The 22,264-nt window shown below is 52.3% G+C and overlaps 1 long non-coding RNA gene across 1 annotated transcript in view; it reads left to right on the forward strand.

Moving 5' to 3' along the window:
- LOC146862193 (uncharacterized) overlaps positions 1–22,264 on the forward strand; it is a 96,901-nt gene that overhangs the window by 66,119 nt on the left and 8,518 nt on the right. The gene's annotated exons all lie outside the window — the stretch shown is intronic.

Genomic DNA, 22,264 nt, shown 5'->3' on the forward strand with positions numbered 1-22,264 from the left:
GAACACACCTTGGGACAATGTCACCATACAGTGAGAGCAAACATGACCAAATACCATTGGCAGAGACCTTTGTGATGGCACGCAGATGGCAGGGTACACCCCATGAGCAGCACACTCCAACATTTCACAGACCCCTAACACATTATCACCACCCCAACGCAGGGAGCACCAGCACCAACAGCAAGTCCAGGAAAGCATCAGTGTGCAAAACAAAAAGAAAAGGCTTTATTCAGCAGGAAAATATATCAGAGAAAATGTCCACTATGTACAAGGGCCATGGGCCAGCCCAGCAGCAATGTCCGGGGGGGGGGGGTACACATCGGGACGTGTGTCCCCTAGCTTGCCTGCACAGTTCACAAGTCCATTTCATCCACAGAAGAGGGGGCATCAGGGGGGAGGGTGGAAACAGGCACAGCAGGGACAGGAGGGGAAAGGGTAGGTGTTGTGGGTGCAGGGAGGGATGAATCTGCCACAGGGGGGGTGCCAGCGCCAAAGGTGGAGGACAGAATGGCGCTGCACACGTCGGCAAGTTCCCCCAGCGACTCCCCCGCACCCAATCCAACCACAGGCCCCAAGGAGGGGGGGGGGCAAAGGGATGGGTCGCAGCGCCACTGGGGGAGGGTGTGGACAGGGTGGGGGACTCAACTCCCCTGGCCGGGTCCCGCCTCCACCGCTTGCGGGGTGGTGTCATCCTGGGGCTGGGGGGCACACTCGCAGTGGATGATGCTGTCACTGACTGTTGGCCAGGAGAGCTAAGGGGAGTGGATTTGGAGGGAGTGGGTTGTGTGGAATGCGGACTCCCACTGTGGCTGCGTGTTCTACGTTTCCCCCCCGACCCAGTGGGTGTGCCTTCCTCACCCTGTGTGTGCGTGACAGGAGGTGTGCGCTTCGACTTCCCTGGTGGTGTGGTGCCTGTGTCTGTTGGGGTGCGTGCACGCTGACGTCTGGATGTGCGTGGGACAGGCACGGGAGTGGGAATTGGGGATGGGGCAGGGGTAGGGGGTGTTACGCAGCGCTGCAGGAGATCCAGTGCTGCAGTCAGTGTGGAGTCAAAGGGCCCGATTCACAGAACAAACTTAAGACTAAATCCTAAACTTAGTACCATTCTGGTATTCACAGAATGCACCTAGTACTTCTGGTATTCACAGAATGAACTTACTACTTTTGCTATTCACAGAATGAACTTAGTACTTTTGCTATTCACAGAATGGATTTACGACTCCTAAACTTACGTCCGCACTCGGGCCGGAAATTCCGGCCCGGAGGCGGAGCTTCCGGCCCGGAGGCGGGGCTTCCGGCCCGGAGGCGGAGCTTCCGGCCCGGAGGCGGAGCTTCCGGCCCGGAGGTGGAGATTTCAGCCATAGCTAAATCGGCCGGAATCCCCACCTCCGGGCCGGAAGCTCCGCCTCCGGCCCGGAAGCCCCGCCTCCGGCCCGGAAGCTCCGCCTCCGGGCCGGAAGCTCCGCCTCCGGGCCGGAATTTCCGGCCCGAGTGCGGACGTAAGTTTAGGAGTCGTAAATCCATTCTGTGAATAGCAAAAGTACTAAGTTCATTCTGTGAATAGCAAAAGTAGTAAGTTCATTCTGTGAATACCAGAAGTACTAAGTGCATTCTGTGAATACCAGAATGGTACTAAGTTTAGGATTTAGTCTTAAGTTTGTTCTGTGAATCGGGCCCTATGGACCTCAGCAACTGCCGTTGGTCAGACTGCGCAGCCGACATGCCCTCCATGTATGCCTCCATCTGGGTCAGCACCTGGGTGTGGGCATGGAGGACATTTAGCATCGCAGTCTGACCAACCTGCAACTGCCTCAGGATGTCCACAGACTCCGCACTCACCGCAGCAGTGGTGACAGGGGCAGGGGGTGCGGTGCCTGGCAGGAAGGAGACATGTGGGGACCGAGCACGGAGGGAAGGGCCACGAGCATGTGGGAGGCCGGTGATGGAACCTGAGGTGGCGGGGGGATGTGGAGGGCTGCCATCAGCTGGGGGGGCAGACTCCGCCACCTCTGGGAGCTCAGCCTCGGACCCGTCTGCGTCATAGTCTGTGTTGGCAGTCAACAGGTCCTCCGCCTCACTCCCTTCGGCCTCCGTGCCACTCCATGTGGCAGACAGGACAGCACTGCTGGCACTGGTGCTCAATCCCTCCTCCCGGTCCGTGCTAGTGTCTCCTTCCGTGTCCCCCGGCGATGCTGTGGGCAAGGTGAAGAGACAGGAGAAAATCAGACACCTGTACACTTATGTCACATGAGTCAAATATACATAGGTCACATTGCATAGCCTGAAAAGCAACAGGAGTAACACCTACAAAACAATGTACACATGTAGGCCATGGAACACACAGTTTTTCGACCCACCATGCCACTGAGACACAATGGAGATCATGACACAACAGCAAATCACTGCACCTGAAATTTTAGAGAGGAGTCAGCCTCTGGGGACAAATGTGCACGGCACCTGCACCACACTGCGTCGTCAAAAAGGGATGAGCATGAATCATATCCATTTACTCTTGCCGCATGCTGCAAAGGCAATACATGAAACCAGGCCACACATGACAGGGTCACTGCACCTTGAGCGTATGTCCAGTCAAACATCACACACAGGCTAAACCCAGCAAGGAGGATGAAGCATCTGACATGTAGGCCTTGTACGCACAACCCACCCACACCTGAGACAATCTCATTGAGACGGAGAAAGTATGTACACCTCTTACTCTGGGATGGAAACACATGGCCTCCACTAATTCATGACTGTACACACACAGCCCCTGGTGGCCATGTCCACACATCATTGACAGGCAAACATCATCAGATTGTCTCAACAACACACACAGGTAATGCCCACTGTGAGTATGCACAAGCAAAATGGGTCCCCCTGTACAGTGGACACATGTAGCAACCTGTAGGTCCTAACAGTTGAGCCCAGGGTACAATGCCACCCTACGCAACCCATGGCGAAGACACAGTGAATGGCCATATTGTTGGATGACGCACATGATACCTAGGAAGAGGTGCCCCAGGGCACAGTAGTGCCCACACTCCTCCATGGTCCAGGATGGACATGACTGCAAATTAAGCAACCGTCCCTGCACTTAGCAGGCCTCCCACTCAGGCACATCATGTCAGAGGGCACACAATTGGACATGCATGCTGGAAGGCTGTACATTTTGGAGACACACCCCTATGTCGTGATTCACAATCAGTGCCAAGTGACATGGACACCACAATGACTGAAATTGGCCATGGCACACGCAAGGTCCCCATACCTGTGGCACATCACCCCCACACATGATGCTGATAGCATAGGGCACCTGCATGAACTGCCTGCCTAAATAACCTTGTGCAAGAGTGGCGACAGACCAGGGAACACATTGCAAGGAGGGGAAGGGAGGGAGTGAGAACAGCACTGTGCTACTTTGTGGAGAAGTTGACGCACTGCACAATCAAACCCTGGCAGTGTATCCATGCAACTGCACACTTACATTGGCTGGGGACACACAACTGACACACATGTACCTACCCCCTTCCTGCTGCTGCCTCTCCTGTAGGCGCCTGTCCATATCGGGGAAGACCACCGCCAGCACACGCTTCTGGATGTGGGTCAGACGACGGCGCCCACGGTTCTTACGGCTCTCAGGTGAGTCCCCCAGCAGGAGCCGTGCAATCCTCCTCGTCCAGCACCGGATGTCCTGCCAGCGTTTCCTCACCTGAGACAGGCTCCGCCTCCGACCCTCTGTACCCCTCACGGCACTGACGGCTTCCCTCCAGATCTCCCCCTTGGCAATGGCGCCTACCTGTGAGGATGCAAAAGAGAGAATACATTAATCCACATGAGCAAAGACACAGAGACACACATATAGAACAATCCTCATTATGAACAGGCCATGGTATGCATGCAACTAATTGCACCTTTGTCATAGGGACATTATCCACTGTGGAAGGCCAAATGCACTACGTGCCAGTGAAAGCACACGGGTGGCATGAGGGGTACCACACACTCACTGACCAGGGATCACACTGTGCCTCACAGGCTACACCAGGATTATGTACAGCACCTCACAGCAGTCACCTGCCCCAGCACACTGATGCTACCTCAGCAGAGTACACAGACACACACAGGTACAGGACAATCACATGGCATTGCCAACTGCGGGTACACACCTCACTCTGCCCATGTGCCAGTAGACGGGGGTGTCACAGGTGTGGGGCTGGCTCAGCACGGCATGCACACAGCACTGCTCCCTGCTCACATCGGATGGCCAGGCCATATCCATCCCTCATGCTGCTTGTGTGCAACACTCCCCATATGCACTCACCCACATGACAGGGGACTAACACACACACCAATGTGCAGGGGACGAACACGGCCTTTGGACACTCACAGCACAGGTACACTGAACAAACACACATCCATGGGTACTGACACCTGTCACACTGGGGGGAACACAGGATCACATCAGGACTGTGGAACCAACATCCCCAGGAGGAGTATGCAGGCAGAATGTGGCATGCACCTTGCATTCATTGTCACAGTAGGCACTATGCAAGTGAGGAGTGCACACAGGAAACACAGCATGCTCTGCATGGGTGACATGAGGCCTTCCTCACCCTGGGACCCACTCCAAACAACAGTGCATGTCTGTCACACATGGACACAATGCCAGAAGTCACTGTCACACAAAAGGGGCACAGTCTAAGCTAGTGGAGTCTGCACTCACCTGAACCCCTGGTCGACCATACAGGCTCTGGAACTGTGGGAGGATCACATCTATCAGGGCAAGGTTCTCCTCCTGGGTGAATGGCTGTGACCTCTCCACAGTCCTGGACATGGTGCCAGAGGAATCACTATCAGCAGCAGTGGTCATGGATGAATGGATGTGCAGGCAAGTGCTCTCTCATGGGACCTGGCTGCCTTATATATGCCTGGCTGGCCTGTTCATGTATAGGAGTACAGATTGATTGGTCAGTCACATTAGCATCCTACGTTTCATCCAATCCCTTCAAACCTACCCCAGTGTGTGGCTTTGCATGGTTTCAGTTTTGATAATGATGTCAAGTCAACATCCACATTGCAACAATGTAGATTCTTTCAAACTGACTTCTGCTGTGCACCTGGTGCTCAAATTCAAAAATTTAACTCAGTCTCCATGGCAACCATCAGGCATTTAGGCCCTTATACTTGTCCCTCATGTGTCCCCTATGTGTTTTCATACATTTACACACAGGTACGGTGCGTTCCACGCCCTAGGGCACCCCACAAGCAGTGATACCGACCGTACAAGCGCTTGTACGGTCCGGATCACAATATGGGCGCTGGCGTATGCGTACGCCACACGCCACAGTAGTACGGACCGTACAAGCGCTTGTGCGGTCCGGATCACAAGATGGGCGCTGGCGTATGCGTACGCCACAGTAGTACGGACCGTACAAGCGCTTGTGCGGTCCGGATCACAAGATGGGCGCTGGCGTATGCGTACGCCACAGTAGTACGGACCGTACAAGCGCGTGTACAGTCCGTACTACTGTGGCGTACGCATACGCCAGCGCCCATATTGTGATCCGGACCGCACAAGCGCGTGTACAGTCCGTACTACTGTGGCGTACGCATACGCCAGCGCCCATATTGTGATCCGGACCGCACAAGCGCGTGTACAGTCCGTACTACTGTGGCGTACGCATACGCCAGCGCCCATATTGTGATCCGGACCGCACAAGCGCGTGTACAGTCCGTACTACTGTGGCGTACGCATACGCCAGCGCCCATATTGTGATCCGGACCGCACAAGCGCGTGTACAGTCCGTACTACTGTGGCGTACGCATACGCCAGCGCCCATATTGTGATCCGGACCGCACAAGCGCGTGTACAGTCCGTACTACTGTGGCGTACGCATACGCCAGCGGAAATATTGGCCCAGGGACCCTATACACGCGCTCCGAGCGTATGTACGGTGCGTTTCACAACTGTCAGTGGTGACAGGCGGCACACAGACAGGAATGGAGCGGACAGGTATTGCCAAGGGTGGACACCAATGCATTGTCTGTGCAATACCACATGTGAATGACACAGGTGTGTCAGGATGTGATGTGGCACTTTACCCCTGAGGTGTGGGCAAAGCACATGTACGATGAGCTGTGTACACATGTCGTGTGTGATGGTGCGCATTGTACCACACATCCCCTGCACTCCTTTGACATGTGTGCATGTCGTACACACTAGTGGAGCCATGAGTCACTTGCATGTCCCAGTCACGGACACCCGCACCTGTCCCCTGATGCCAGGTACACGGAATATTACACATGACACGTGTATGGCTGCGTTGCACGCTGCAACCATGTCATGTGTGTGGCATGTCTTTCCATGATTTTGCTGTAGGTGTGTGGTTCAATGCGTCAGCAGTTGCTGCTGCCAACATGTGTCTGTGTGTCGATGGGCATGGCACACTGTTCCGCACACCAGCCCACATATGTGATTTGCCATGAGGTGTGTATGTATCCAACTACACGGAGTATCAACACAAGTACCTATCCACATGCTCCCTATGTATGTTCTGTCTCGACATGTACTCCTCAAAGGCAATGTGTGTGGCCTGTCCTATTCCTATGACATGTGACCAGTGCATATCGCATCCAACTACCTGTCTGTACCATACGCATACTACTTCTGCACATGTGTGGATGTCTGTGAATCCTGTGATGCGTGTGCATGTTCACTTACACTGGCCCACAGCTAGTCTCATGCCATGTCATCGTGATCTTGCCCCCCTCCGTTAGTGGCTGTCCCTTGGTAGGAGTGTCACCTGACTGGCGTACGTGTCCAGGAACTGTGGCACAGACCTGACTCACAACGTGGCATATGTGTATTGGCTGTGTAACATGTGCTCAGGGCATTGACGATGTTGTTGTACAGTGCTCACTCTTAGGTGTTCCTTCCATTTCACTGCAGGGCTCCGCCTCTCCCTCGACGTATGCCAGACATTGCTGCCCTGCATGAACGGGACTGTATACGCCGCTACAGATTCAGCCAACGGTTGATTGATGAGTTGACTGGCCGGCTGGAAGCACAACTCCTCCCGCGCCACAGGTATCCCAGTGCACTGACACCCAAGTTGAAGGTGATGGCATCCCTACATTTCCTTGCCACGGGTACGTTCCAACATACCATTGCTGATGTCGGGGGCATGTCCCAGACGATGTTCAGCCGTGTTCTGCATGATTTCTTAGAGGCCATGTTGGTTCACCTGGATGAGTACATTAAATTCCCAAATCGTGAGCAGTTGACAGATGTCAAGCGTGAGTTCTATGCCCTGGGAGGGATGCCCCATGTCATTGGGTCCATAGATGGGACACATGTTGCGTTGGTACCACCACAGGCACAGGAGGTGGTGTATAGGAATCACAAACATTATCACTCCATTAATGCCCTTGTGGTGTGTCTGTCCAACATGGTGATTTCACATGTCTGTGTTCGCTTTCCAGGATCAGCACACGATGCCTTCATCATGAGGCGTAGCAGGGTGCCTGAAATGATGCTGCAGCTGCGGAACGAGCGAGCATGTATTGTTGGTGGGTAGACTCTGGCAGTTCAGTGTTTGGCGTCATCTTCCAATCTCACTGCCTGTGCTGACACACTTCTGTCCATGATGTTTCCTCGTAGGGGACGCTGGCTATCCCAACATGCCATGGCTGATGACGCCTGTCCGCAACCCCAGCACGGCTGCCGAGCACCGCTACAACAACGCACATGGGCGGACCAGGAGAGTCATTGAGAGGACGTTTGGACTTCTGAAGAGCCGATTCCGGTGCCTCCACAAGACCGGCGGAGCACTCCCATATGCCCCGGTGAAGGTGTGCAAGATCATCATCGTCTGCTGCATGCTGCACAACATGGCAGTGGAGGAAGCTGTTCCACTCATACTGGATCAAGATGACCAGGACCATCCACCCGTGGAGGATGAAGGCCTTGGTGACGGGGCAAGTGATGTGGAGGAGGAGGAGGCTGTGGAGGACATGCGGAGTCGGCTCATACGCAACTTCTTTGCTTAGTGGTGAGTTCCAGTGTCTGAGTGTGCACGCATTGGGCCGTGTGTGGTATGTGTTGCAATGTGTGTGTCCATCTGCATGTCTGCCAAGTGAGTCAGTGGTGTGTATTGAAGTGTCACTCAAGTGATGGCGCAATGGAAGGATGTTGTCTGAGGGTCATCATTGTCACCTGTCATGTTAACAACATGATACGTGTTGAGTACATGCTTGCGGATGTGCTCCTTTGTGCTGAATCCTTGTGTGTCTCTCTTCCACAGGTCCATGTGCATGCTGTCTGCTGGTGGCATTGTTGTGCTCCTGCTACTCCTCATGAACACAGCAACATGTGCTGATTCAGCGTCACATGCACGGGCAAGTGTTGAAATCTCCTTAGGGTAAGGGATGCCTCACGTCGTTTTGGGTGTGTGAATTGTTTGTAGTCTGTGTGCACTTCTCCGGTTCATGTGTGTTCCATTTGCATACATGGTGATCCTACATGGGGAACATGACATGGGGCAGGCTTCACCTGGAGCCATGCTCAGACTTGGTGACTGTCATGTGGCAGGGGATTGGGGATTGTGATGAGGCCATCATTGTGTGTAACACTGGCCTCGGAAACATACAGGTTGCACCGGGTTGACATGGTGTGTGATTGCCCCATCAGGGCCTCAATGGTGTATAGCGGCCTCTCCGTGGCAGCAGGGGGTGTTTAGCTGTTATCCGTCACTTGTGTGCCAGGTCAATGGGATGCCAGCATCTGTGTTGCAATGGGGGGTGCCAGTGTTGCTCCCACATGTTCATCCACATGACCTGTGTATGTGTTGACAGAGTATCATTGTCATTCCAACACACATGACTAATAAATTTGTCCCTCTGTCTCCAAGGTGCCTCTTCCCTGTCAATGGTGCCCTGTTGCCACTGTGCGTGCGGCAGGTCTGGCATAGTTTTCATAGGTGGTGCATATGTGTCTATGTGTAGAGTGACAAGATGCTAGGGGTTTGTCAGGGAGTGGGAACTGTATTATGCACAAGATGCACAGTTCCATCCACCTCAATGCAAGAGAGACCATCCCCCAGGGCAACTACTACATCCGTGTCGAATCCTACCCTGCAGTCTACGGACATGTGCCTTACGACTCCCATGGTACTTGTCCATATCCGGAGTGCATCTGCACAGCTCTGCTACTGCGTCGGGCAACCAGGCCACATCAACGTCCAAACGGGATGGGGGGAATGTTTCACAGGCAGCTGCAGGATGACCTTCTCGATCCACGCCCACACTCATGATGCAGCCCACAACCCCAACACAACCATGTGGCACTGTGATCCTAAACTGCATTCTGGCATCTCCATGCATCCAACCTTGGCCTAGCCACCATTCTCAACATCCGCCTGACGCAAGCATGCTGCACATTGTAGGGACACATGTCTAGACATACCTGGGAGCGGCAAGCCAGGTCACTCCACATGATCCCTGACCTCTGCGCATGACTGTTGCTCCCCTGAATGTGTCTGTAGCCACAGTTGTGCGGGAACCACTCAGCTGGTTGGGCCCAGCACAGGTGAGTATGGTACTCCATGTTTGTATCAGATGAGACATTGGGACCCATGTGTGTCCTGGGCAAGACTGCTACCCCACGGTTTGGATGGTTGGAGATAATTCTGAGATCAGGCATGCTTTGACTGTACGACACACACATGTATTGTAATAATGTAGAATCACGGCATCATCTTGTAAGTGTGATTAATTTATTTGTGGTGGGGTACGGGTTTGTGGGGATGACAAGAGGTGCACAGCGGGAGTGTAGAATCCAAAGTTCACTGGGGGAGTTGGTATCCTTGCCGTAGCAAAATGTCAGAGTCCATGCCACAGTCTTTGTCAACATAGGTCAGACAGTGACCAGCAAGTCCATGTGGCAGAGAATGTCATGTGCTGCTATTGGGCCAGAGGGCCAGGTGCCAGGCCAGGTGACCTGGGAGATGGTGATGTTCTGCTGACTCTCACAGTCTTTTTCGTGGACGACCCACCTTCCTGCGGGGACCCTCGGAAGCAGTCCGTGACGATGTCTGTGACGCTCCGTCGGATGAATCCTCCTCCTCCTGATCCCTCCCTGTGTCTGGTAATGGCCTTCGCCTGGTGCCACAGGGAGGGTTGCCCATGTTGTCGGCAATTCGACGGAGTACACCGGTCATTTGGGTTTGCACCGCCACGAGCTCAGCCTGTCTATCCTCCATCCTTCCTTGGTGTTGCAGTTGACAGGCATGTTGCTGGGACTGCAGGGTCTTCATCTCCTGGAGGGTCCCCTTGATGTCATTGAGGGTGGACGCAATCTGGTCCATGCCCCTGGTGTCACGCCGGTATGTATCCAGGATGTTGCTGACCTGGGACACTACCGGGTCCTGAGCTGCCTGGTCAGGTTCGCGCCTCCGCCGTCCTCCACTCCCGCCACCCCTGCCCACGTGCACCTGGCCTGCCGTTGTGGGTGCATCGGGTCTCCGGGACCCCTGAGGGATGGCATCTGCGTTGCCGCCTGCCTCCTCCTGGGTGCCCGGAGGACCGTGTCCCTCCTGGGCAGACTGGCTGGGTGGTCGTGTGCGGGCAGGGCTCCTGGACGTCTCCTGGGATGTGGCTGGAATGGGGGTGGTGGTTGGCACAGTTGTACCTGACGCAGGTGCTGCAGGTGGTTGGACACCAGAGGGGCCAGGTTGGTCGGCGTCATCCACGGAGTGGTGAGAGTCATCGCTGGCGGTGGGGTCCTCATCCCGCGGAGCCTGGTCCTGTGAGACTTCCCCCCCAGTGTTGGGGGGTGTTCGTCGACGTTGACCTGTGTGTGAGAGAGACAATGTTAACAGTGTCACATGTGGCATCCATGTTGCATGCATTTCTGATTTGGCACTCTTCCTCTGGGTAGTTGGATCTGTCCTGCATTCCTCTCACAGTGCACTTGTGCATGGCTATGTCCCTTGGCCACAGCTGTCAGGGCTTTACGCATGTGTGAGACACAATCTTAGTTGATGCATCTATTTGGGTACACAGTCAGCAGTGTGGTGTGCGGGCGTAGCGAGCCATGCAGAGGCGCCTTACGTGTTGCACTGTACGTGGCCAAATGGTGTTTTGGCAAGGCAATTTAATGTTGCAGGTAGGGGACTGAAGCATTTGTGACAGGGTTCTTACCGACACAGTGGGTGGGTATACTGGGTGTGTGGTTAGGTCTGTGCCTGCAGCACGGATGGACTCGTGCACAGATTGACACATGGACCGGTCTTCATCTACGGAAGGGGGGGTTGAGGCACTGCCAGACCTGGTCTGCATGCACACAGTCCACCGGCTGACGAGTGGACATGGCCACACCACCCAAGGGTGATTTAGTCTCCCTGTGTCTCCCTTCCTCCCTCCCTCTGTCACCCTCCTCCCTCCCTCTGTCGGTCTCCCTCTGTCACCCTCCTCCCTCCCTCTGTCGGTCTCCCTCTGTCACCCTACTCCCTCCCTCTGTCTGTCTCCCTGTGTCCCCCTCTGTCTCCTTCCCTCTCATTCCCCCTCTCCCTCCCTCTCTTTGTCACTCTCTGTCACCTCAGGCCAGCTTCCTGGGCACACACAGTTAGCCGGTCTTTGAATGGCCATTGGCTTGTTCATGTGAGTTAGTCCCTGTTCTCCGGGCACCCATTGGGCAGTGTGTCTGAGTGTAGGCTGCTGCTGTGGCGGTGTGTGCTGAGACTCTATCAGAGCGATGCATCTTCATTGTCTGCTGTTATGTGCAAATTGTGCCTTCAGACCCATGTCATCCTGCATGGCAGCCACCATTTGCAGGCAAGACAGTACTGTGTGGGTACACACAGTTTGTATGGCTGTGCCCTGGGCCATATGGGCTGAGGGCATTGTTGTGTGCTTGTGAGTTGCTCAATGTTAGTTTTGCTGCCCCCACTCCCAGCATCGACCACATCCTGTGTTGTGTTGGTGTTTTGTGTGGCCTGTGACTTGGCATGGCCCTGATTGATGCATGGGGCATGGAGGCGCTAGTGGCATGTGTGTGTTTGTGGAGTGTTGTTGTGTCCGGTGGTGGCTTGGGGGGGGTGGCATGCATGATTGATTGTGTATGGCATCCCCCCCATGTGAGGTGAGTTGTTTGTGTACTCACCAGGGTCTGGGAGTCCTGGCAGTCCGTGTAGTCCCTCCACCGCCAGCGTGGACATCACCTTCTCCTCCCAGGGATGGTATTGTACCGGTCTGGGGGGCGGCCCTCCTCCAGTGATGTTCCCCTGGTTGTGATTGTCAGTCATCTTCCTCTTGACCGTCCTCCGCAGATCGTACCACCTGGATTGGCACTCGTGCCTGGTCCTTCTGGTTGTCCCAACAGCATTCACAGAATCGACGATCCTCTGCCACATGGCGGTTTTTTCGGATATGCTGGTCTGTCTGACCAATGTCCCAAAGAGCTGTGGCTCGACTCTGAGGATTTCGTCGACAAGGATCTCCAGCTCCTCCTTTGTGAACTTTGGATTCTTGGTGGTGGACATGGCGTGGGGTGTGGGTGTGGATGGTTGTGGGGGTGTGGGTGTGGATGGCTGTGGGTGTGTGGGTGTGGTAGTGGAGGTGTGTGTGTGAATGTGATGAGGGGGTGTTTGTGTAGGTGGTTGTGTGAAGGTATGCAAGTGTGAGGTTCAAGTATGGTGGTGTGGGTCGTCTGTGGGCTCTGGCAGCAGTGGGTCTGTTGCAAAGGCTCATGGTTTGTGTGTGTGGTCCATTTTTATTGGTCCATTTGTGGGTGTGGCTGTGTTTGAAATTTGTGTGGGTGTGTTATGAGGAGTGATTGAGTTTTGGGCCTCTGTTTGGCAGTTTGGCAGTTGCAGGTGAGTGTATGTGATGTTTGTGGGGTTGTTGGGCATGTTTGGTGGTGTGGGGAAACTCTACTTGACTCTCCTTGTGTAAATATGGTTTGTCCGGGTTCAGTACGTGTTTTTTTGGCGTCAGTACGGTCCGTACATGCACTGGTGGGGGTGCGGTCCGTACATTCCCTGGTGGGGTGGTGGTTCGGTGCGTACTTACACGGCTGGGGTGGGGGTTTGGTGCGTACATACACGGGTGGTGGTTCGGTGCGTACATACACGGCTGGGGGGGGGTTCGGGGGCGTACATACACGGGTGGTGGTTCGGTGCGTACATACACGGGTGGGGGTTCGGGGGCGTACATGCACGGGTGGGGGTTTGGTGCGTACATACACGGGTGGTGGTTCGGTGCGTACATACTCAGGTGGGGGTTCGGGGCGTACATACACTGCTGGGGTGGGGGTTGGGTGCGTACATACACGGGTGGGGGTTCGGTCCGTACATTCCCTGGTGGGGTGGTGGTTCGGTGCGTACTTACACGGCTGGGGTGGGGGTTTGGTGCGTACATACACGGGTGGTGGTTCGGTGCGTACATACACGGCTGGGGGGGGTTCGGGGGCGTACATACACGGGTGGTGGTTCGGTGCGTACATACACGGGTGGGGGTTCGGGGGCGTACATGCACGGGTGGGGGTTTGGTGCGTACATACACGGCTGGGGTGGGGGTTTGGTGCGTACATACACGGGTGGTGGTTCGGCTGGGGGGGGGTTCGGGGGCGTACATACACGGGTGGTGGTTCGGTGCGTACATACACGGCTGGGGGGGGGTTCGGGGGCGTACATACACGGGTGGTGGTTCGGTGCGTACATACACGGGTGGGGGTTCGGGGGCGTACATGCACGGGTGGGGGTTTGGTGCGTACATACACGGGTGGTGGTTCGGTGCGTACATACTCAGGTGGGGGTTCGGGGCGTACATACACTGCTGGGGTGGGGGTTGGGTGCGTACATACACGGGTGGGGGTTCGGTCCGTACATACACGGGTGGGGGTTCGGGGCGTACATACTCTGCTGGGGTGGGGGTTCGGTCCGTACATACACGGGTGGGGGTTCGGGGCGTACATACGCGGGCGGGGGGGGGTGGTGGGGTGTTCGGCGCGTATGCGGGCACATGTCTCCATGGTTGCTATGGGAGTTCGGTTTGGACGGTGTTTTTTGCGTACGGTTGTGAAATGGGGAGGACGGGAGGGATCGGACTTGCGCAGTCGGACTTTATTTTTCCGCACGGTGGGTTTCTCGCCCGGGGACGTGTCGGTGACTTTTCCCGACCCGAGGACGTGTGGGGAAATCTTCCCAATGCGATTCGTATGGACTTTTTTCCGTTCGATTCATACTTGGCAGTTTGTACGCTACTTTGACGATTCGGACGGAAAAAAATCCGGATACGAGTCGGACGGGGAATTTTTTTACCGGATCGGAATTGGCACCCAAATGTGGGAAGAGATAGCTACATTTTGGGGCCAATTCCGATCCTGGAAAAACCGGGTACGAACCGTCGGTCGGAGTGTTTTCTCCGTCCGACTCGTACCCGGTACAAACACCATACAAACTTGCGAGTCGGAAAAAACACCGACCGACAGCAAAATACATACGAATGTGATCCGGGACACCGCGGACGTGACGTCCGGATGGAGTTAGGCATGTTTTTACGTCCCAGCAAGTACGATTCGTACCGACAGCAGTCCGGACGGCAATATTGTTACGGCACCTAAAAAGTGCCGGAAAAGCGAAGTACGCCGCGATGCGAGCGGAATAGGGGGCCCGGTACGTGCCGTCCCCCCCCAGCCCCCCGTATGTACGCGGCGTCCCCCCCAGCCCCGCGGATGGACGTGCCGTCCCCCCCCAGCCCCGCGGATGGACGCGCCGTACCCCCAGCCCCCCCGCGGATGGACGCACCGTACCCCCAGCCCCCCCGCGGATGGACGCGCCATACCCCCCCCAGCCCCCCCGTGTGTACGGCACGGAACCCCACCCATGTATGTACGGCGCATACCCCCACCACATAGGTACGGTGCGTGCCCCCACCCCCGTAGGTACGGTGCAGACCCCCACCCCCGTAGGTACGGCACGGACCCCCACCCGTGTATGTACGGTGCGTAACCCCACCCCCATAGGTACGGTGCGGACCCCCACCCCCGTAGGTACGCGCGGACCCCCACCCGTGTATGTACGGCGCGTACCCCCACCCCCGTAGGTATGATGCGGACCCCAACCCCCGTAGGTACGGCGCGGACCCCCACCCGTGTATGTACGGCACGTACCCCCACCCCCGTAGGTATGGTGTGGACCCCTACCCCCGTATGTACGGCGCGGACCCCCACCCGTGTATGTACGGCGCGTACCCCCACCCCCGTAGGTACGGTGCGGACCGTACCTACGGGGGTGGGGGTACGCGCCGTACATACATGGGTGGGGGTCCGCGCCGTACATACACGGGTGGGGGTCTGCACAGTACACACAGGGGTGGGGGTACATGCCATACATACACGGGTGGGGGTTCACACCGTACACACGGGGGGCTGGCTGGGGGTACGGCGCGTCCATCCGCAGGGGGGCTGGGGGTACGGCGCGTCCATCCGCAGGGCTGGGGGGGACGGCGCGTACATACGCGGGGGGCTGGGGGTACGGCACGTCCATCCGCGGGGCTGGGGGGGGACGGCGCGTACATACGTGGGGCTAGCGGGGGGGTTCGGCGCGTACCGGGCACCTGTTTGGACGTCTCCATGGTTGCTATAGGAGTTCGCTCCGGACGGTCTTTTTACCATACGGTTGTACAATCGCACGGACGGTACGAATCGTACTTGCGCGCTCGGACTTCAGTTTTCAGATTCGTACGTAAAAATGTCCGGGGACGTGTCGGACACCTTTTCCGACCCGAGGACGTGTCGGGGAATTTACCCAATGCGATTCGTATGGACTTTTTCACATACGAATCGTACTTGCCAGTTTGTACGGGAAAAATCCAGATACGATTCGTACGGGGAATATTTTTCCAGGATCGGAATCGGCCCCTTAGTTTGTAATGTGTGCATGGAGCAAACTTTGGATGTATGGTTATATTCGCTATGTGGTTGATATTTTATACTCCAAGGGCATTGAACAAAATTAATTCTAGTATTTTACCCTACTGGCCGAATGCTGCAGCACATGGCGTGGAGCTTGCCAAATTTTGCTAAATACCGGAGGAACATAATAATTTCATAAATTTCCAAATGTATCCCAATTCTTAAACTTAGCCCACTTATAGCACTATTGGGCTGTACAATACAAATACCAGGGCTTTCTCAATGAGCAAGGACATTTACCTTCAAGACTGTTCGAGTGACAATATCATTTATAATGCAAAAATGGAGGTCATCACAGCACCCAATCTTTTCCACATTGGCTAAACAAGATGTGTAAGGCGGAGAACCTAAAATATATACATATATGTTTGTAGGATAGGCTCAATAAGGACATATTGTGATTTATGGCAATATTTTCCAGACACGTGAATTTCATGCCTGAATAAATTGAACTCCATTTATCACTTAAAATTAAGCTATAAGTTGTTATTGATTAATAACTGTAAACTAAAGGTGTTATGTAATGTGTTATGTACTGTGTATTATGAATTATGAATACTATTTTTCCTCAATATAATTTTTTTAAATTAAAGCAAGATGTAAATAATTCCCTGACCATCTTTCAATATTATTAGATAAGGAGCCACTACAGAAAATATTTCTGAGTTTCTTACAAAGGCACAACTGTGAATTTAGACCTGTACGATGGATGGATTAAGAGAGGAAAAAATAGCCAATTGTTATAAATTTCTTCAAGAATTAATTGAACAGTTCTATATATATATACATGAAGGTCATAAATATATTTTTGGAAATCAAGTGTAACTGTTATTTTAATCACATGCATGCGGATAAAACATTATTTGGAGACTGTGTCATTTAAACGCTATCCATTTAATGTCACCGGTCTTCAACAGTACTATGATATTCCTGATGCATTGTGGTATTTGCAGGATGTTACCAGTGGTCACGTGTTCATTATGAAATAAAGCACCTGGAGTTTGCTCACCTGAGATCAAGGCTTATTCAGTAGCAGAAATGTGTAAGAAAACGAACATGTTGCCAGCTGTATTCCTAATAAAAGGCCTGAATGCAATTAAGTTGGGCTTTGTTGTGCTGTGATTTATTATGGGCGTCTCCTTGCCTGTTCTGAAGCCGCCCTGCAGGGATGGTGGCTCCAGTGTAGATATATATATATATATTTGAGTGGGGATTTGGACTTCACATTACGCCAGTATTGCAGGCACTGGCTTTCCCGACACGCCCTCTCAGTCAGGAAGCACCGCGTTAGCCAGCAACCTTTGGACTTGTGTTTGGAATGCACAACGCGGCGCCCCCCGCGCAGATCAAAACACCACAGTGTGAAGACATCACTGCGTGGGGAGAGAGGAACAGCATCGACTGCAGGGAGCATCAAGGGGTCTCAGTGAGGACATTTTACCAAACAGGAAGCTGTGGTTGGGTGTAGTCCGGAGGCCACATTGATGGGACGCCACCAGGTGTTTCGGATTTCCCACTTACTCAAGGGGGATCCGCATATGGACTGCAAATCCCAGCATGCAGCAGCCTGTTTCACCAGCGCACAGTGCAATATCCCTTTAAGGTAAAGAAGGAGCCTTGATTAAGACTCTAATGGGAGTGGTCAAGTGAATACCTAAATGGCCACCAGGTGCGAGGCTCTTCCATTGTAACAGGCACTGAGGAAAGCTAAATCGCTGAAACGCGTCTGCCGCATTGTTACCCTGTTTGCGCAGTGAATTTACCCTGAAATAAATCCTCCTGAATGTATCCTGGCGGGGACGGACCCTTCTTCTACTTTGAGTGGGGATTTGGACTTTATATATATATATATATATATATATATATATATATAAGTGTGTATATATATATATATGTATGTGTGTATATATATATATGTATGTGTATATATATATATATATATATATATATATATATATATATATATATATATATATATATATATATATATATATATATATATATATATATATATATATATATATATATAGGGAGAGAGAGAGACAGAGAGAGAGAGAGAGAGAGAGAGAGAGAGAGAGAGAGAAAAGATTGTAAACTTATGTATAAATTGATTCAACCTGCTAACATTAGGAAGAAACATTCTTTTCATTCTAAGACAGTTTTACATGCCGCTTGATATGATAAAAATAATTATGTGTAGTGCCCTGGATGTAAAACAGCAATGACAGCAACTACATGTACCAACCCCCAGCCAGGTTATCAGCAAGATTAACACACATCCTCAACGTGGTATAACATGTCACCGAATCGAATTACTTAAAAATCCACTTGTTGTACCTCGCATTCTTGACCTCAACAACCATCCAGTACAGGCCTCCCATATCCTTAGACTGGACCGACCACCTTGTCACCCCCATTAACTTGCTCATTGTCCATCCAACACATCAAGGTCACCCCAAAAAAGAAAAACAAACTTTCTGATGCATCAAAGACTTCTTCATAGACTACCTAAACCTTAAACCCATCTCTCACCCTTAAACCTTCACAGCTGATATGAACACCCTTTTAAATGATTTTAACATAACTAGCCAAGCTGCAACTAAAACAAAAAACTGCATGCTCAACCAGGGCTGGGCTGGCCATAGCGGGCACCCGGTGTTTCCCCGTTGGGTCGCCAAGGTGGGGGCCGGTTTTGGGTCTCTGGGGGGCCATTTTTGTTACCGGGGGTCGGCAATATCGGCCCACTGTAACAAAATCATCCGAAACCTGGCCCTGGCAAACTGCTCCGCTGCACCCCCAGGGGGGTGGCCGAGCAGTTTGCCAGGGCCGGTTTCGGTTCCCAGTCCAGCCCTGTGCCAAACCCTTCAGCACCCTGGTAAGCCAAAGACCTTGCTATAAAGCAAATGCTCCATCCACAGGCAGGAAAGAAAATGGAAGTACAGATCCCCTGATGGACTCATGCTACTGATGTCCCTCTGTGCAACATGCTGATAACTAATCACATCAGCCAAAGGCAAGTACTATACCAACACCATGAACAGAGCTGCAGTAGAAGAGGAGCACTCTGGAAAACCAATTAAACACTGCATCAACCCCCTGCCTGATCATCGTATACCATGCTCCACAGAAAAGAGTTATGCCATCAACAACTTCTTTAGTGAAAAAAATGCAAAAGATATCACAGCACAGCACTAACACCAAACCTGCTTCTTCTCTGACACCACTCCGGGGCATCCCACAATGGTTATGCTTCAAACCCCTGTCTCTGAAAGGCCTCGCTCACACCCTCAATACCCTCTAAGCTGAATAAGATGATATGCTACCTGCATCATTCATGAAAGCCCCTTCTATAGAAGCTTTCAAACGTTATACACCATTGTCAATGTCTCTCACACTCAAGGCATCTTCCATGATGCTTTCAAGACAGACCGGATCCTCCTACTCCAGAAGAAGTCCACCTGGATGACCATATCAGCTACTCAACTACTAGCCCATCACTCACCTACCTCTTATTGGCAAAATCATTGAAAAATAATCTGTGTAAAATTCAAGATTCCATCTTCGCTAATCACCTCCTAAAGGGCTATCCATTCGTCTTCATTTCATGCTTCAGCCAAACAAATAGTTGTTTGTTCATATCAGCACCTCCCTGCCTCAGAAAATTCTGATAAACTACAGAGTTCCTCAAAGTTGCATTTGTCCTGTCACTTTCAACCTCTTCATAGAGCTCCTTGGAGGTCAATTCCCAGATAACATAAATATTCTACAATCCACCAACAACACACAGCTCTGTTTGAAAGTCTCCTCTGCTCTAGATATCCAATGACTCAAAAACTGCTAGAACTGGATGACAAGCACCTACCTAAAGCTTAATCTCACCAACACAAAATTTCTACAATGCACAAAAAATATACAGAAAACGCGAATCCATACCTGGCTCAATGATGTGAACATGGATGGGTTCAAACACCAACGTTCAATCAATGGCAAGTCACTTAGAATCACCCATGACACCAATCTCTCCTTCAAGGAAAACAGTCAAACAAAAGCAAGACAGATTGGTAAAAGCACTCTCGAAGGTGAAACCATTCCTCCCAGTAAGTGACTTCAGAACTGCTGTTCAAGCTTTTGTACCCTTACATATAGATGATGGCTATGCTGTGCACTATGACCTTCAAGACCCCTCACTAGCTCCCCTTATGTGCATCCCATATGCTGCAGCACACTTCGTTAAGGACTGGAGGGAAAATAACCACATCACTTCCACCCTATTGGAACTCCACTAGCTTTCCTTGTCGGCATGTACCATCTTGAAAACCAGCTGCATTATCTACAAAGCCACGATAAACGGCACCATTGCCTATCTGGAACAATATTTTGGAAGTGCCACAGGGGAGCTACGGGTGTTAACACCATTTGACGTGCTCCCGCTGCATTTTGGTTTTACAGGAAGGGGCGCAGATGCTTGTGCGGCCCTTTCTGTAATACAGATGGCGCTGGCGCACATATAGCGTCAGCACTATCTCCAGAGGGTGTTCCTCCTTTGGCATGGGTGCGTACACCATGCAAATGAGGGAATACCTCTGCCTATGTGCCCTCGCCTTATTAAAGATGCAGGTGCAGAGGCAAAGAAGCTATCAGGAGGTGCAGTGACAGTGCTCCACCTAAAAGGTGGTGCACTGTCAATGCACCCCCTGATGGCAGCCCTCTGGAGGGGGAAGGGAGACAAATGGAGCCCCCAGACATCCCCATGAAGGTGGGCGGAGTCACTCACTGCACCCGTGTGCAAGGAGATCTCTCTACCCTCTCAGAAGTGCAGGCGGGTTGCAGCCTGCACAGTGAAACACGGAGCAGGTGTTTCAAAGCTGCTCCGTATTTCGCTTGAATGAGTTCGCAGAAGCCCTGGGGGCAGCGCATTCCATGTAGTACAACACACTATTCTTGTTATCTCCAGGCACACCTTTTGAAAGGTGCGCCCGGCGCTAACAAGGAGAATTCGCTGCATTTCATAATACTGCCCTTGGCTGACAAGTTCACTGTCTCCTGTGACTATCAGCACACCCCTAACCAGGACACATCCACACTGGAGACAAAGAAGTGCAAAAAAGAAAAAAAACAAGTCAACAAGCCTTCTCCAAGTGTGCACCTAGCATCTGGGGTGCTATCTCTGTATTCATCAGGACTGCCCCGAACCTGCTGAGACTCACTTATTTAAAGAGCACTGTATCACGATGCAGCAATTCTACAAACCAATTCCACCTTCTATAACATGTTCACATTGCCTTTTCTTTTGACCCTGTACAGTGTTCTACTGCTTTTTGGCTATGTTCACGCTATATAAATACCAAATACATATTTAAATATATACATATATAAAATTATTAACTCAAGTGCTTGCTAGATTGAGCATTTCTAGCAGGTAGAGAGATGGGAAGTTGCGAAAAGTGGAAGAATTTGAAACAAAGTTGAATACAGTGATTTGTTTTTTAAAGGACAAACTGCTACCTTAAACAAGCTTTGGCATAGCCAATAGGTCTCGCTTTTGGGACCTTCTAAGTATTTAGTTATGCAGCACAATATCCTTGGTGCAACCACATCAACTGATGTGTGGCTAAACACTTATAAGGTCCCAAAGGCGAGACCTATTGGCTATGCCAATGATTGGTGTGGCTGTGTGTGTGGTTGTGTGTGTGGTTGTGTGTGTGTGTGTGTGTGGTTGTGTGTGTGTGGTTGTGGGTGTGGTTGTGTGTGTGGGTGTGTTTGTGGGTGTGGGTGCGGTTGTGGGTGTGTGTGTGGATGTGTGTGGATGTGTGTGTGGTTGTGTGGTTGGTGTTGTGTGTGTGTGTGGTTATGTGAGTGTGTGGTTGTGTGTGGTTGTGTGTGTGTGTCGTTGTGTGTGTGTGTGTGGTTGTGTGTGTGTAGTTGTGTGTGTGTGTGGTGTGGGTGGTTGTGTGGGTGGTTGTGTGGTTGTGTGTGTGTGTGTATGTGTGGTTGTGTGTGTGGTTGTGTTTGTGGTTGTGGTTGTGGTTGTGTGTGTGGTTGTGTGTGTGTGGTTGTGTGTGTGGTTGTGTGTGTGTGGTTGTGTGTTTGTGTGTGTTTGTGTGTGTGGTTGTGTGTGTGGTTGTGTGTGTGGTTGTGTGTGTGTGGTTGTGGTTGTGTGTGTTTGGTTGTATGTGTGGTTGTGTGTGTGGTTGTGGTTGTGTATGTGGTTGTGTGTGTGGTTGTGTGTGTGGTTGTGGTTTGTGTGGGTGCAGTTGCTGGTGTGGTTGTGGGTGTGTGTGTTGATGTGTGGTT

Source organism: Triturus cristatus, chromosome 2_2, assembly GCF_964204655.1.
Source record: "Triturus cristatus chromosome 2_2, aTriCri1.1, whole genome shotgun sequence".
NCBI classification, from domain to species: domain Eukaryota; kingdom Metazoa; phylum Chordata; class Amphibia; order Caudata; family Salamandridae; genus Triturus; species Triturus cristatus.